We start from the raw sequence: 15,896 nt of genomic DNA on the forward strand, positions 1-15,896 counted from the left end.
AAAAAAAACACTCCATGGTAGGCAAAGCCTTTTGCTTTAGCAAAGCCTTTGGGGAAATGAATGACACTTGGTAAATATTTTCTTCTTTTTACTTTTTAAGCTTCAATACCAGTAGGTCCTAAAATTTACACTCAACCTTAGAGAACTTTTGGCAGTTTTGAAACACTTTGTACCAATAAAGGACAACAAAAAAGACGCACACTTTCTGCCCAGCCCTAAAAGTGGGTAGTCCTGATTGCCCTTCTTTTACACTGACTTCACACAGCTGTGACTGTTTATTTCACTACAGTTAGTCTCAATTACTCTAGCTCAACTGAGATAACAATCAAATTACCCATCCAGCTGGGGCTGCAGGATACTGTTCAATTACCTAAGGTGGCAACTGAACAGGATGCCAGGGTTAAAATTTTTGCTTTTGCAAACACATGGGTAGATTTTACTTGCATTATGGCACTGTCAGGAACAGCATTTATGTCTATACTAGCAAATTTTACAATTTCTGGTAATATTTCCAGGTGCCAGGCACTATTAAACTTTAGCAGGATCTCAACACAGTTTCTGCCCCTCTCAGGTATTACTCTCCCAGGCAATTCCTGGCCACAGCAGCAAAGTAAGAACATTTGGGGACCACTCCACATAAGCAACGTGTATGCACCCAACATGGGTTGAGGACTCATGGGCTCTCCTATAGCCTGCAACAACCCCAGGTGTTTCCTCTTAGCCATTTAGACAAAGCCATGAAGTTTCACAATGCCTTGATACCTTATAATGAGGTACTAAGTGTATCTCATCTAAAATAGATGATTGTAAGGAGGGCGCATGCTAAATTTCAACCTACCAGAAGGTTATCCAAAAGCACTTGAGTTAAGATATGTAACAGCACAGTAAATTCTGACAGAAGATTGAAATGTTGAAACAATTTTTTAAAGCCTTCCCTTAAAATAAAGCTCCCTTCCTGGCTCAAGAAAATTGAGTAATATTTCATGTCTACAGTTATTTGTGATGATGAAAAGGAGTTCATCTGCTGACAACCTGTCCCTTATACATCAAGCACTGCTCTAACAGTATGAGAGAAGGAAGACAGTTAAGTGTAATTCAAGTGAAAAAAAAATCGTCTCTGTATATTCTAAAATAAGGGTTTATTATACTGCATATGCATGCCCATAAATTGCTGTACCATAATTAAAAGTTGTCAAAACATGAGAGTCTTACTCCACCCCCATTCCCCCCGCCCACCCCCATCCCACAACTTTTCACTATGTTTCAACATACTGAAGTAGCAGACTTAAAAATCCCCCAGACAGGTTATAAATTTATCCTCATGAGAGCTAGAATTCAATTACATCTGCTTCTGAAAACCAGGCTCTTTAGTAGAACACAACACTTGTGAACCAGCACAGCAGCATTTTCAAATCAAAGGTTTCTATCTTGCTGCTGAAAGTTTGTTTTCAGGCGTTTCATTTTTTGGCTAAGAAGTCAGAACTTTCTGTAAAGAGCATGCATTTCTCACACAGAAAATAATTCTAATAAAGAAAATAGTTTCAACAGAATATTTTGTGCCTCTTCCACAATGAAACCACGCTGGTTTGCCTTTTACAAAGCAACAGCATGAAACCTCAAGCTTCAGAGCTAATCCAGTAGAGAAGCCTCAGCCCCAGTGATATTTAATCACAGAAGGTGCCCAGCACACCCACAATGACCAACCTCACATTATTCATTTAAATCAACTATGCCCTTCCCCCCCTTGTTGCTTCCCCCCCAAAGAAAGGGGGGTGAAGGAGGAAGAGAGGGCCCTTTTTTCATCTTGGTGGAGCCTTCTACATGCAATGCATTTGAATAACGCTGTTTTATCTTGAGTGACAAATCTGTTATACTTCAGCTGCACCAACATCTTAGACGCATGCTATTTCTTTCATTCATTTCCCTTGTGCTTTTACCTCAGTACCTAATGCGCTGTCAGAATCCCAGAATCCATCCATAAGTATTATGTGATGAGTAACTGCTGTACATGCAAGCACACAGGAGAAATGAGCTTTCCTTTTTTCATTGCAATCATTTACATAGTGAATACGATCCCATATAAATTACATCCTGTCATCTCTTTACATTTGATCAGCTGAAGGATCCTTCTATCAAAACTGGGGGAAAGAAAGAAAAACTACCAACTATTTGACACTCCTTCATCCTTAGAGTTTGAAGGTTTGTACAGCTTTATATTCAAACTGCTATACTTTCTGATGGTTTCTCCTCTTAGAGGAGGATTCCTTTGATAGTCAGACAACTTCTATTCCTCCAGGCTAAAAATCTATTTCTGCAACTTTCTTTAGAAAATCAGAATTTCTGTATACCACAAGTGGAGAGGTGTTTAAGTAGTTACAACCTGACAGCAACGCCTTAGTTGTGGGAGAACTGACAAAGAAGTGCACTTCTGGAGGCTGCGAGAACTCACAAAGCCTGTATTACTGACATGAAGCTTCCTACTCTTAATATTTCTCACATTAACATTGGTCTTCAGCCAAGTTCTCAAAAAATTTAACGTGGAATTACACCTTGACAGGATTCATCTTAAATCACATCTTTGTCTACATTTCTTCATACAAAAAAATCCACTTTGCATTAAAGTGACAAAAGGGTATGATTTAAACTCTTAGCATAAGGCAATTCACAACTGAAATAACTGAGCAGCATGTCTTTTTCTGTGCAGTTTTTACAAGGCATCTGAAATTGATGACTAATACTGAATACACACTCCATTCCATTTAAAAAAAAAAAAAAAAAAAAAAGGATATTGCTAATGAATATTTTACAATGTCTTTAAGATGGGGGAGGCGGGGAGGGGTTGAAGTGTTTTTCTTAGTACCATTAACAATCTGGGCTTTCTCAGACAAATCTGCCACAGAAAGTTCACTGTCCTGAGATGTTTAATGGAAATTATGGGACAGGCTTTGGTTTTGCATGACATTAATTCAAGAGTCTCAAAAATACTACTGAACACCAATAGGTTGCCTTCTTATTGTACTCAGTGCCATTAGAAGCACAATTCAGAGGACGAATGCAGTGAACAGCATTTGGCCCCCAACATTTTCCATTATCCAGATGAACAGCTCTTAGCACACAACCAGAACAAACAAACAAAATAAACAAAACGTTATTTTTTCCTCCTCGAAGAAACATTTTTCAACTACGATCCACTACTTTTGTTTTTAAGAAAACTAGCCAGTCTGCCATCCAGCAGGTTAAAACTTATCCATGTAACTACTGAAGTAGCCTTGGAATGAAGAGCATGTAAGTGGGCTCCCTTCAGATTGCAACAGCACCACAATTAGCCCCTACTTTTTGCTCGTTCCTTAAGCAGGAAAAAAAAAATACTAATCATTCTAATCATTGGAAAAGATTATTCTTGCTTTAGCCATTACATTAAATCCAAAACTCCACCTGTTCTTCATATAAATATCAATCAGCTCCCACAGAAACATGAGCAGGGTTGCTCTCACATACCCTAGCTCACATGAGCTGTCTTAATAATTCAAACTCAAGCATGCACCTTAACAGAGAAATCAAATATTTTAGTGCTATAGATTACTTTTGAATGGGAAACCAAATCTGTGATGAGCCAACAGCTGAAGTATCAAGTTTACTTCAACTAATACTTAGAAGACAGGATGCATACCTGAAGTTTGGGAGGTCCCTTATGAGAAAGCAAAATGGACTGCAAATAAAGGAGCTGCACAAACCCTGAGAGGGACGATATAAGAAATTAAAGTAATAAATAGATAAAAGCAATCTGATTCAGAAATTGCATTTTCGTTAATTAAAACAATAAGACCTAATTTGAAAAGATTAATTGATATTCCCAAGGATTTAATGTTAATACCAATGTAGTTGCAGAAATTTTACAGCTTTTAAGAATATTTCCCAAATGTTGAAATTTTTAAATCTAATTTTTTTATCCATAAATGAGCATCAGTTATTTATCATCAATTATTTTCATATTTAAATTTAAAACTTTTGTTTTAGTGAGGCGTCACAATACCGTGTGACCCAGCTCATCAAGCTCGACACAAACTCATGTAAGAAATTAAAATGAGAACTTTGGTAGTACAATGATATAAGAATTATTCAAATTACCCAAAACTGCTCAAAATAGAAACCTTTCAAGGAACACCATTACTGGTGATCTGATAAATTTTCTGATCATTGAAAGGCCTTAGTTTGTGTTAAAAAATCAAACTAGATAACTCTAGAGGAACGCACAGAGGGCTGTTTGACTGCAGGAATCTAAAGAGAAGTGACAGAAGAATTTTTCCATTTCACCAGTCACTATTGTATCTTACATTTTCCATTGTGAAGTAGGATGGTAAGAGGATCTAATACCATCATTTGAATCTATTTCTACACTTCATACCAAATCCAGCCATGACCTCCATTAAGTTTTTAAGCACAACAGCCTTATTTAAATGTATTTTATTTCAAAAGCTCAGTTTCAGGTTGAAAAAAAAAACACATACACAGAAGTCCTAAACTATCTTCTCAAAAAATGTCTCTTTTTTTTTTTTCATTGAAGTAATGAAGGACCAAGAAAAAAAAGAATACATTTCCTGGGAATTTTGGAAGATAAACTGCATTCTTGAAAAACAAAATCCCCACAAACCTGTGGCCACTAAGCATTTATATTACCCTTTTAAATCAACATTACTAGCAGATTAAGTCCTCTGAGTTTAGGAATCAAGGCTTCTTTACAACTACACACAGCATGATACTCCCTCTTACAGGGATGCTACAACACAACCCTTCGGAGGAGAAAAAATGCATATTGCTTTACAATGCGCTAGACAGAAATCATCAAGTCATATATCTATATAACAATATGCATAATAGGAAGATGCACTTCATGAAAGCACACTCATTTTGTTTGCTCAGCTCTGCCCAACTGATGTGATATGTCTTGACAGGCAAACTAATACAGTCAGCTTTAGAGCAGGCCTCCCCTGTATTTCTGTCTATTCTGGACAGAGTGTTACGGATGTTTCCCTGCTAGCTCTGTTAGATCAGTTGGGAACCAAACACAGCAAGATTGATTCCTGCCTTTTTAAAATGTAAGATTGCTAATTTTACAGCTGTTGTTGAGAACAACATAACAAATCTTGTAACAGGAACTTGACTGCTCAGTATTGTTACTGCATTTGTTTTACTGCTTTGGTTATCCTCCTATCATCTAAATTATTTTCCATTAAAATTCATGCCCTCTGCTACATTAGGTTACATATGATCTGAACTGGAAGTAGGCTGCTGTGACATTCAGAAGGACTTTTTGAACAGCAATGGCATGTCTTTGGGCAGAAAAAAGGCTGTAAAGGAAAGCATGCATCAATAGTGCAGCAGAAGACCGGCTCACACGTTGAATGAATTTATGATGAATATCATTCAGAGGCTTGTACAGGCAATCATGCATCCACCATACTCTGCTCGCTGCTTCCCGCAGCCCCCGTCAGCCTCATTTAGGAGAAACATCTTAGATGATAACATTGCTTTAGATTGCTGGTTCACATAATGCACATTTTTCAAAGTATCTCTTTCTTGCTTTAAATATTTGAGTAAATCTGCAGTTTCCTGACAGAAGAAGATAGATCAGGCACATCGGGGGGCGGGGCTGTTTAAAACAATTTTCTTCACACAGCTTTCAAGGTCTTCAGGGCACTAAGAGGCTCTAGTGACCCTGCCCAGCTCTATCTGTGACCCTCACACCCCCACCCTCGTCCCCTCTCAATCCTGGCTGGGCTTTCCACACTGATGCTGGACCTGACCCATCACCTCACCTTGTTGGGTGCTCCCTGAGCTGCTGGGGAATCCTGTGTCTTGGTCACTTGCCATAATGGAGTCCCAGGAGACCAATCTATGGCTGCTGCCCTCCCTACATATGCAGGGGTCATCCATAACTATATCTTAACTTCCATTGCAGTCAGCCCCGCTTCTGCTGCTCTCTGATAGCACTGACATGCCTTTCATTTTAACATGAGAACACAAATTTTCTTATTAATTGATTTTATCCTGGAAAATAGGAAAAAAACACTACTACTTACAGAAAAATATCATTGTTCCTACAAAGGTGTCACTGATAAAAAAAATCAAGGTGAAATTTCTGGTCAAAATCAACAAAGCAGTTCCTATACTACTACAATAATGCATTAGGCACAAGCAGAATTGGTAGCTGAGGTTTCTGTATCTCTGAAATGTGGCCAAGTCACTGACACATCAGCTGCATGTCCATGCTTATGCTCTCATACTCACAAAAATTTCCTGTACAGGTATAACTGCAAAGACATGCACAGAAAGCTGATTTGATACAATAGTGAAATTTGGTATTTTAGGGGCAGGGTTTGTTTGTTTTGGGGTAGGGAGGGAGGTTTGGATCTGAAACATTTTAAAGGTGCTCACAAGCTGGAACTGGGAGAAAATGTCCTTAATTGGTTGCGGGTTAGTAATCCAAGGATTTTAAATGAAAAATCAGCAGGAAATCAGCCATATTTTCAACATGAAATGTTGAAGTCATGCCATTCAGGCAGATTTTTTTTCTTGAAACTGAGTCCTTTTCCTGTTTTGATTTTCACAAGTTGGTGAATTCCAATAAAGCATTTTTTCATAAAAACGGTTGGACAATTTCCTTTGAGAAATAGTAACACTTTCTGAAAAGTCACCTTTTTATTCAGTGACTCATTTTCCATTCACACTCCTTGGCATAAAACATCAATATGTATCTGCAAATGTTATTTCTTGGGAGAGTAGTATGGGAGAATCTGGAGAATCTGTCAGCTACATGTAATGCTATAATAAACAGGATGAAAGGAGCCAGAACAGTATCAGGACAATCCCAGTGGAAAGACACAGCAACCCTCTAGATTGTAGTTTGAGAATTGCCACTTTGGAGAACATCCAGCTCCATCCTTTGAAATCATAACAGTATGGAAAATATTCCAGACTTCTCTAAGACAACAAAAGTAACAAGACGTCTATATGATCTATTTACTCTTTGGTCTGATTTAGAGAAATAGCTCTTGACAGTAGGCAAGTTGGTAATAAAAAGTGAAGCTTTCCCACTCTTCTTCTAAGCACATCTTTAGATGTCTCTCTCTTCTCCTCCCATTAAGAGATAGATCTAAAGACTAAACAGGAACTGAAGAAGTGGCAAGATCTAACGCCTGTTGGACTAAATACGTAAATTATGAAATCGAGTCTCAGAACTGGAAGACCCTAAGTCAGAGTACTGGTAAATCAAGAAAGTGATGAAAGAAGTGTTAACCATTAGAAAGGATGCTGATTTTATCTGTGACATTTCCAGCCCTCAGAACTCTACAATATTTTTCATATAAGATCAAAGAAAACGAATTAATATTTGCATATGGCTTTGCAGTAAATTTCTTTCCTTCTATTTGCATCTCTCTCACTCCCCAGCTTCAAACACTGGATAATACTGAAGTCTCTAGTTTAAAAGCAACAAAAACCCCTCCACTTCAGACAACTAAAATGCATATTGAAATTAATGGGAATCATTTGATTCCTTCCTGTGACAAAATAAAAATCAGACATTTTCTGGAAAAGGCACATCTTTAATCTTCCAGGTGAAACATGAGAGTAAAGTAGTGTGGTTTCCTAATGAAAGCCTTTTTGTTATTCTCACATTTTTCTGCATGCAATTTTTACAGTGTTTGTTTGTATAACTATGAATTCGCTTATGTTGTTTGAATTTTTTAACCAAGTATTTTGCTTTTATTGTAATACAATTTTATGATAATTAAAAATAACTTGTCATATTTAAATATTTTCTGCATGATTGGCATTAAAACATTCAGTGCAAGGAATTAATGAGAATATTGAATTAAATATGTCACAAGCATCCAATTTTTTTAAAACTCTACATATCACAGACAAAGCAAAGGAGTTATTTTGTCGGCATAAATGATATTCAAAAGCTTAGAGCTGTCTCATTATAACGTGCTTTCTAATATCCAAGATGGGCTTATTCTTTATAGTATTGTGGCCCCATAATGAACCCACTCCTCCTTTTATTGAGATGTTTACATTTTTCTGTTGCTTAAGAGTGAAACAAACCCAGAATCTGTCCTGCAACCATTAACGAATGCAAGTGGCTTTGCGCATGCTGTATCTGTTGCCTACCTCCACATTACAAAAATAAAGTGTTCCCAGATCTGAACGTACGGTCCAGCATTTTTTGAGTCCCTGCTGAGGCTGCACTAGCAAACATCAGCAACCCCACTTCTCTGCCCAACCTGGTTTTCATGCAGAAAACAAAAAACTCAGTCCTATTCAGCAGAAACTGAGGTGTATTGGTCTAACGATCAATCAGGTGAACACCTCAAGACAGTCAGAACTATTGCAAACATAAGAGAGTGTCAAGAACAGAAAAATTACCATGAATGCTGAAAAGTAGAGTCAAAAATATTCAGTTTGGGTCCACATAATAATCTATTATTACCAATTTGAGTCTAATATTGAAAATCTTCCCAAAAGGAGGTTACAGAATTAAAATAAGATTTTATTGATTTAAATCAAGCTTTTAGACCGTCAAACATTACACTTGGTCAGTTACTTTTCACCTGTTGGAACAATCATACACACCACTCAAAGTAATGCCCATTTCTCCTCACTGAAGGCCCTCAGAAAAAGCACCCACAATAAAGCATTTTACACCTGCCTCTGAAAAGTAAACCACCACAAACAGAAAGTAAAATTCTTACAACAGAGAATCCAACCAGTTTTATTTGTTTGTTTAGTTGTGATATTACGTATTCCCAACTAAGAAAAGAAAACACCTAAAACAAGGACTTAGCAATGTGGGACTGTCTTCAAGGAAGAGTAAAGGTCAATACTTACCAGCTCAAAAACAACAGCCAAGGAGCTACATTAAGACAATATTTCCCATGTTTTGAATTTTTCCATGAGCATACTATGACCATTAATGACTGCAACGTACTGAGCCTAAGACAGAGATTGATAATGGAAATAGTTATTCTCAGGCTAAAGGTACGGATGGAATTCCTACACAAATAAGAACAAAAATACTCCTAGGTTTTACCCAACTCCAGTGAATGATCAGGGCAAGTTCCGAGCAAAAGTTTTTCTTTTAAAATTGGTTTGTTTGTGGTGTTTTTTATTTTTCTTTTATATACCACTGGCTTTCCAAAAGTATGAATAAGAATTAATGCTTTGTGACAGTAAGCATACAGGTTAAATCGAAAATCCTATTACATACCTATGAAAAATTAGCAGTGGAATGACATAAGACACAGCCTTCAGCTCCTAACAATCTAGGAGGAGTTCGTGTTCAACCATTCAGAAAATCCAAATTCTATGTAATTCTGTTAAATTTCATCTTTCTCATGAATCTCTCAATGATTGCTCTAAGGAGACTGGTAAGGAAGAAGGGTCATTAGGTCCTTTTTTTTTTTAATGTTACAGTAGGGATATTCATAGTAAAATATAATAACTGGCATGACTGAATATGATGAAACATAATGGGGTCTAATGAATTGTCATATTTTAACATCTGTTTTGTTAAGCACAGCAAGAAACCATCTATTTCCTTTGTATATGAATGTATGAAAACACTGGTATAGTATTGGAATATTTTCTGTGATTTAATCAGCAAGCAGTGTTTGCCTTCTAAAGGATGATAATGCACAGCTCTTCCTAATATCTACATTTAAGAATGATCAGAAGTAGATATCATTCTGTAGGACAAAATTTCTCATTTTAAGTGACTTTGCCAGACAACCATTCTTTAGACATAGACTTAGGAACACAGTCAGGGGTGTTCTGGTTATGAAAACATTTACACACATGCAGACACGCATGCAAATAGGAAAGAAGATTTTAGATTTTCAAACCTATTTACAGAAAGTCAGAAGCATCTCTCCGTCCACATTACAGACATTTGGGCAAACGGAGGATTGAATGATATTTACCTAACATGCAGCATGGAAAAAAAAAAAAAAAAAAAAAAAAAATGAACAAATAATCTTTTAGCCACTCAGAGGTCCTTTAAGGCTACCCCATGCACAGCCAGCCAGAACAGGGAAGTTGGGCAGTCACCACTGCAGATGCTTTCACCACAGAAGGACTCTGAAATCTGAGCAGTGGGTTTCCATGCCCCATGCTGCTGCAGAGCATTGTTGTGCTGGAAGGTGTTAATGGTTGCCAGCAAGTGTGCCTCCGATCCATGGGAAATCACAGGCTCTGCAAGCTGACGTGCATGCTAGCAGCCCTTTGTTCAGAGGAACTAAGTTCTTTATTGGAGTAAAACAGCTGAAACAACAGAAAGCCATGTGGGAAGGCCCAGGGGATTGATTGAAAACGTAGGGTCCTGTATTGAGAGGAGGTTGATGTGTTGGTACATGTAGGCAGAAAACCACCAGGAAGCCAGAAAAACAGCTGTAGGCCTGGCCTTGAGAACAGAAACAGACTTCCTTGGGTGCAGGATTGAAAGGAAATTAAGTCTAAACTAAGAAAACTGCCCATTATTAATCATTCTGCTGCATTTAGGAAAAGAGGATACATTCACTGAAAATGAATGAAGGACGCTCAAATGCCTGATAAATGTAAGCAGTTCCTCCTCCCCCAGAAGCAAACTACTAAAGCCTAGCTAGCAGAAGCAAGGAGCTGAAAACAACAGCTCACAGTGTTCAGCATACAATGAATGGATAAATTCCTTTAAGAGATCAAAGGACGGTTCAATTTCCAGTTGAACAGCAGTCAGAACTGCTTGCTTTCAAGAGCTGAAAACACTTGGTTCTTGGTAGTTGGTCCTTGGAGTAACTTGCTCCTGGTACCTGGTGATCTTAAGGGTCTTTTCCAACCTAAATGACTCTATGGTTCTCCCTGGAGCAGCCAGTAGCAGAGGCAGCTCAGGGCAGGCAGGTTCCTGCACGCCACTGCCGGTCACATCCGTGGTACCAGCAGCTAAGAGGAAATTTTAAGGACTCCTCACAACTGTCTCTATACAGCACCACCCTATATAGACCAGCAATGGTCTGTATCACACAAGCATGCATCTTTCTTGAGCTCTGTGGTCTCTCTCCCTCTCTCACCTCAGTCCCTAAGTAGCTCTCTTTAGCTTTTGGAGAATTGCCACCACCAGTGCAGCTGGTAACCAGGCCCAGGTACCGACCGTGAGCAGTTCCACCTCTTCTCATTTCAAAAGCAGAGGTCAAGCTGGGCATGAGACCCAGGGAGTAGTATTTAGAGCAGTACAAGTACAGTAGAGGTAATTCGAGTGAAAACAGAGGTCTCATTTACATATAGGCTTAGATAACCTAACAGAAAATATGGACAGCTTGGTAGCCAGGTTTTTTTGTAACTTCCTGAGGGACCTAGGCATTCACCAGAGCCACTACAGCAACGTACCTGAATGGGCATAGCACATAAAATTAATTCTGCATCTTTCTAAGCCTCCAACATATGTTTGAGAATACAGGCACAGAGTGGTAGAGACCCATTACAGACTGATTACATTCAACAAACAGCCTCTTGGCTCAGGGATGTGCATGCTGTGAACAGAAAGACAGGCTGCTGCCCCGCACCACAGTTTATAAATGAGAACTTTGTAATGAAGATGGATTGTTCCTAAATCAAGTCCTACTGAAGGCAGTGACCAAAGGTAAAGTTTTCTATACATGACTTAGGTATTTGCAGACAGATTTATAAGATTTTCAGTAAGTGGACATCAACCTTCTGAGGTGTTTTATAAACACCAGTATGGGCCCAATACTTCAGAGCAACTGGGGCTTTTCAAGTCATTTACAACCAATGGGTCTAAACAGGAATACACTACCACATTTTTTCAAAGGCATTTGCAATCCACCTAACATATTATGTTTCTCCATACTGCTCTAAGATACTATATTAACAGCCACAGCAACCAGCAACTGAACACACACGTTTGTATTGTAGTTGTTCATACTTGATATGAAAGTAGTATCTAATCTAATGCCAGATGATGAACTTTATGTTCCAAAACTTTATATCTCCCTGGTTGGATTCACTAAGAGGGAAGAGAGGAAAAAAGAAATGCTGGTAAGCCTTACACTGGATGTATTGTTGACAGCACAAGAACATGTTTATTTTTGTTATTCCTTCTGGTGCTCATTATAAGCACCACACTTTTGGATGAGTTATGGCCGAAGTGTCTAGCTATCAATAAAACATGGGTTTACAGAATCTGTAGCAACATGAGGCATAAGCACAGTAATCTCCTGTTTACTGATGGCACATTATGTGACATTATTTTTATTCAGCCCTGACCATTAGAAAATTAAAACAACTTTGATCACTTTTGGAGATTCTGGGCTAAGATTTCCATTTGTAACTATCAATTATTTAAAGTATAGTTTTAAAGGGCTCTTAGAGCTTTTTAAAAAAATTATAGTAATTTAAGCAGCAAATGCAGATGATTACAAGTCTTCAGCTTTATATGGAATAAAAAGTCTGTATAAAATAGTCACATTGCCATCTACTGACAGCTCTTTATAAAAAGACTTGCTCTTTTCATTAACTGCCTGACTATATACTTAATGTTCTCTCTCTTAACGTAAAGTAGTACAAAAAATTAGGGACATACAATATATGTTGTTCAATACATCCCACTGAAATAATCCCACTTCTCTTCAAAACTATTTCAAGCCATTCAGGCTTTCACAGTTATATACTGCAATTAGATACGTTTATTAATGGCATTATTGCACAATATTTCATAGGACGTAAAACAGTTTTCAAGAAAGTAACTACAGAAGAGTATGTTAATAAATCTGTGCTATATGCACAGTACATAGGGACTTCCTAATAGGATTTCCATAATAACAGCATTTATCTGCACATTTTATAATACCAATCACTGGCAAGCACAGTATTGTTATTATGCAAAAAATAGGATTTCATGTTAAGGACACATCGTATGGATTAAAACAGAGGTGTCACTGATGCAGCTGTGTATTCAAAAAGCTTTTATCTCATCTTTATATGAAAATATATTTTGGCCTCTGCCTTAATGACTTTGTTATTACAACAGCTACATGTACTTGCACCTTCAGACTGAATCTAGCCCTCATATCAGTTCTACCTTACATCATTCAGTGAAGCCTAAAATCATCCTGTAAACAAACTGATGCAAAACTCTCTCATGAAAGCAAATATACAAAGTTCAGGTTTCCTCACTGCTATCCAACCAGCAGAATTAATCCTCGGCACAAACTGAAGGCCATCCTCAGCTTCTACCTGCTTAATTCCCTGCAAAGAACTTCTGTGTGCTCTCTGGTCCATGGCATATGGTGATTTTTCTTCACCCTTGCCGCCTAATTGTAAGCTCACGTTTGAAAGAAGGCAAAAAGGACGAGTAATCTACCAGGTACCATATAACCCACATGATTTGCATCCATTTTTTCTGAGTGCTAAATTTGCCATTTACAGAAGTTTCATTTGAATTCTAAATCCTCTTTAGCACTTTGGTTATTTCTTAAACCTATTTGAACACACTATCATTTCACCTTTTGTGAATGGCCCAGAGAAGATGACACACTGTTGAACATTGGGCATTACAAGACACTATTTAGAAACTTTGCACTAGTGGTAATCTTGAAAGTGCCTTCTAAGTACTTTCTCCTTACCCCAGTCAAAGCCAAGGTAGCATGGAAGCCTACCTCCGTGTAGCACAGTAGGTCAGGATCAGGGAATTAATCCAACTGCTGTCACAGTCCTCACACTGTTACACAATTGGTAAACAAAAGAAGTATTTTTGAAGACACCTTAAAAGTACAAATAAAACAGAGGACTATCTGAAATATATCCAAGTTAGTTTACTTATAAGGAGAATAATAAGCAGACAGAGGTGTACAACAATCCAGAGTGAGAGTTCACAGAACACAGTTCCTGAACATTAACCCCTTGAACACACAACCTATGAAAATTAAGCTAAGACTACCAACAGAAATACCTATCAGGAGCTCTCTTGCATACTTATGCCCTATTTCACCTTGTGTAAACTATCCTCAAACATCACAGTATCTTGAAAGGACATCCAGAATGGATTACATAGAGCTAATAATACATGTTTATCACACATATCCCAGTATTTCCAAACATTTTATTTTGCCTCTTTTTCTGGAATCAAGCAACTGCTTAAATCTTTTTAGAGCTACTGAGCCATATCTAATCATCGCTCACTGATATATCTGTAATAACTAGAATAACTAAATGTCCAGATAGAATAATTAGTATGCACAAGGTGTGAAGAGGAAGGCAGGCTGCTGCAAGGTAATACCATGTTTGGCTGGAATTCATTTTGTTTACAGATAAATAAACCAACTGCCAGGTTTATCACTCTGCAACTTCCTATTTTGTCTTTTCATCCATCGGTAACTGCCAATATCACCACCCTGAAATCACCCTGAAACAAAGCTCTTGCAATTCAATGATGGCAGAACAAACTGTTAAAGTCATACTTGTCTCTTCCTGTAAACACCAGGTTTTCTAACAAACTACAAATATATTATACCAAGTTCATAAAATTGCCCATTGTAATAATTTAGAAGACAGCTTCAATGAAGCCTGAATGGAAATCAGGTCTTTAGGAACCAATGAACATTCACAAGCTTTCCTTGAAAGGAGCCATGAAGAGAAATATTTTCCATTGCTGAAACAAAACAAAAAAAAAAATGCAACTTGCGAATTTAAATGTAAGCATATTTTGGAGCAAAAATTGTATAATCCTAAAGGGAAAACTTGAATCATTTACTTTAGTTGGATTGTGATGGAGAAACACAGTAAGATATGAAAACATAGGATACACATAATATTTCTTCCCTTAGAGAGCTCAAATATGGACTTCAGAACAGGTGTTAAAGTGTTTTTTTTCTGTTTTGCCTTTTTTTTAAACAGTATGTGATGATAGCTCTCACAGGAGAAAAAAAAAAAAAAGTAAAAACACAGATCAAGTGGTGGAAAGCTGTTAGTCAAAGACAACACTACTTGTTGGCTGTATTTTCTAAGCAGAATAACCTGAAATTTAGCTACTCAGGCTCTGCTCTCCATACGATAAATGGGAATGGCCAAGAAGCATGCAAAGAATGTAAACAATCAATTAATACAGTTCAGAAGTGAAATTACTTTCTTTGTAATGCAGAGAACACACAACAGTGATAAATTACTGCTTTAACATTGTAACAGCATCTGTTGCACACAACCTTCAGAGCTAAGATACGGCCTTTGATCTACATCACTCACACAGAAAAGCAAGGTAATCAGGACCCATGTAGGACAGTACACAGCTATAGCGGAGCTATATAAAAAAAAATATTCTCAGAGAATCACATGGTTGGCGTTTTTTGTGCGTGCACACAGGAAGCATGCAGGTTGTTTTGATTTGTTGTTGTTTGTTTGTTTTTAAGATAGGATAAACACAAAAAAATCCAGCTCAGAAGACAAGCTGGAATTTTTGTTTCCCACTTTTATATTTGTAGTACATGAATATATACAAATATGCATACATACAAAGTATGAATGAATGAGGGAATGAAACAGTTAATGATGGTGGACATCTATCTTTTTGACTGATATGAGACAACCTTTTTCAGCTATTTAATTTTAGAATAATCTCCATATACTTAAAAAACAACCAGCAAATTCTATGGTGTCAGAATTGTCGCTTCTGCAGTGCAGAAGGTCACGTCATTCAGTGCAGCATCCTGGGAGAGCCTCTGAGTTAAGAGATCGGTCTTTTAGTACATATAGCTAGCTCATTAAAAGCTAATTTGAAAGTCTCAAGGTTTCAAAACCACCAACCGTGGAAAATACAAGTTTGGAAAGCATTTAGGATTGGTACAACCCCAAGG

The 15,896-nt window shown here is 37.6% G+C and overlaps 1 long non-coding RNA gene across 4 annotated transcripts in view; it reads right to left on the reverse strand.

Annotated features, from left to right (window-relative positions):
* LOC106016307 (uncharacterized) overlaps window positions 1-15,896 on the reverse strand; it is a 340,332-nt gene that overhangs the window by 156,781 nt on the left and 167,655 nt on the right. The gene's annotated exons all lie outside the window — the stretch shown is intronic.

This window comes from Anas platyrhynchos, chromosome 4 (genome assembly GCF_047663525.1).
Source record: "Anas platyrhynchos isolate ZD024472 breed Pekin duck chromosome 4, IASCAAS_PekinDuck_T2T, whole genome shotgun sequence".
In the NCBI taxonomy this organism is placed as follows: Eukaryota; Metazoa; Chordata; class Aves; order Anseriformes; family Anatidae; genus Anas; species Anas platyrhynchos.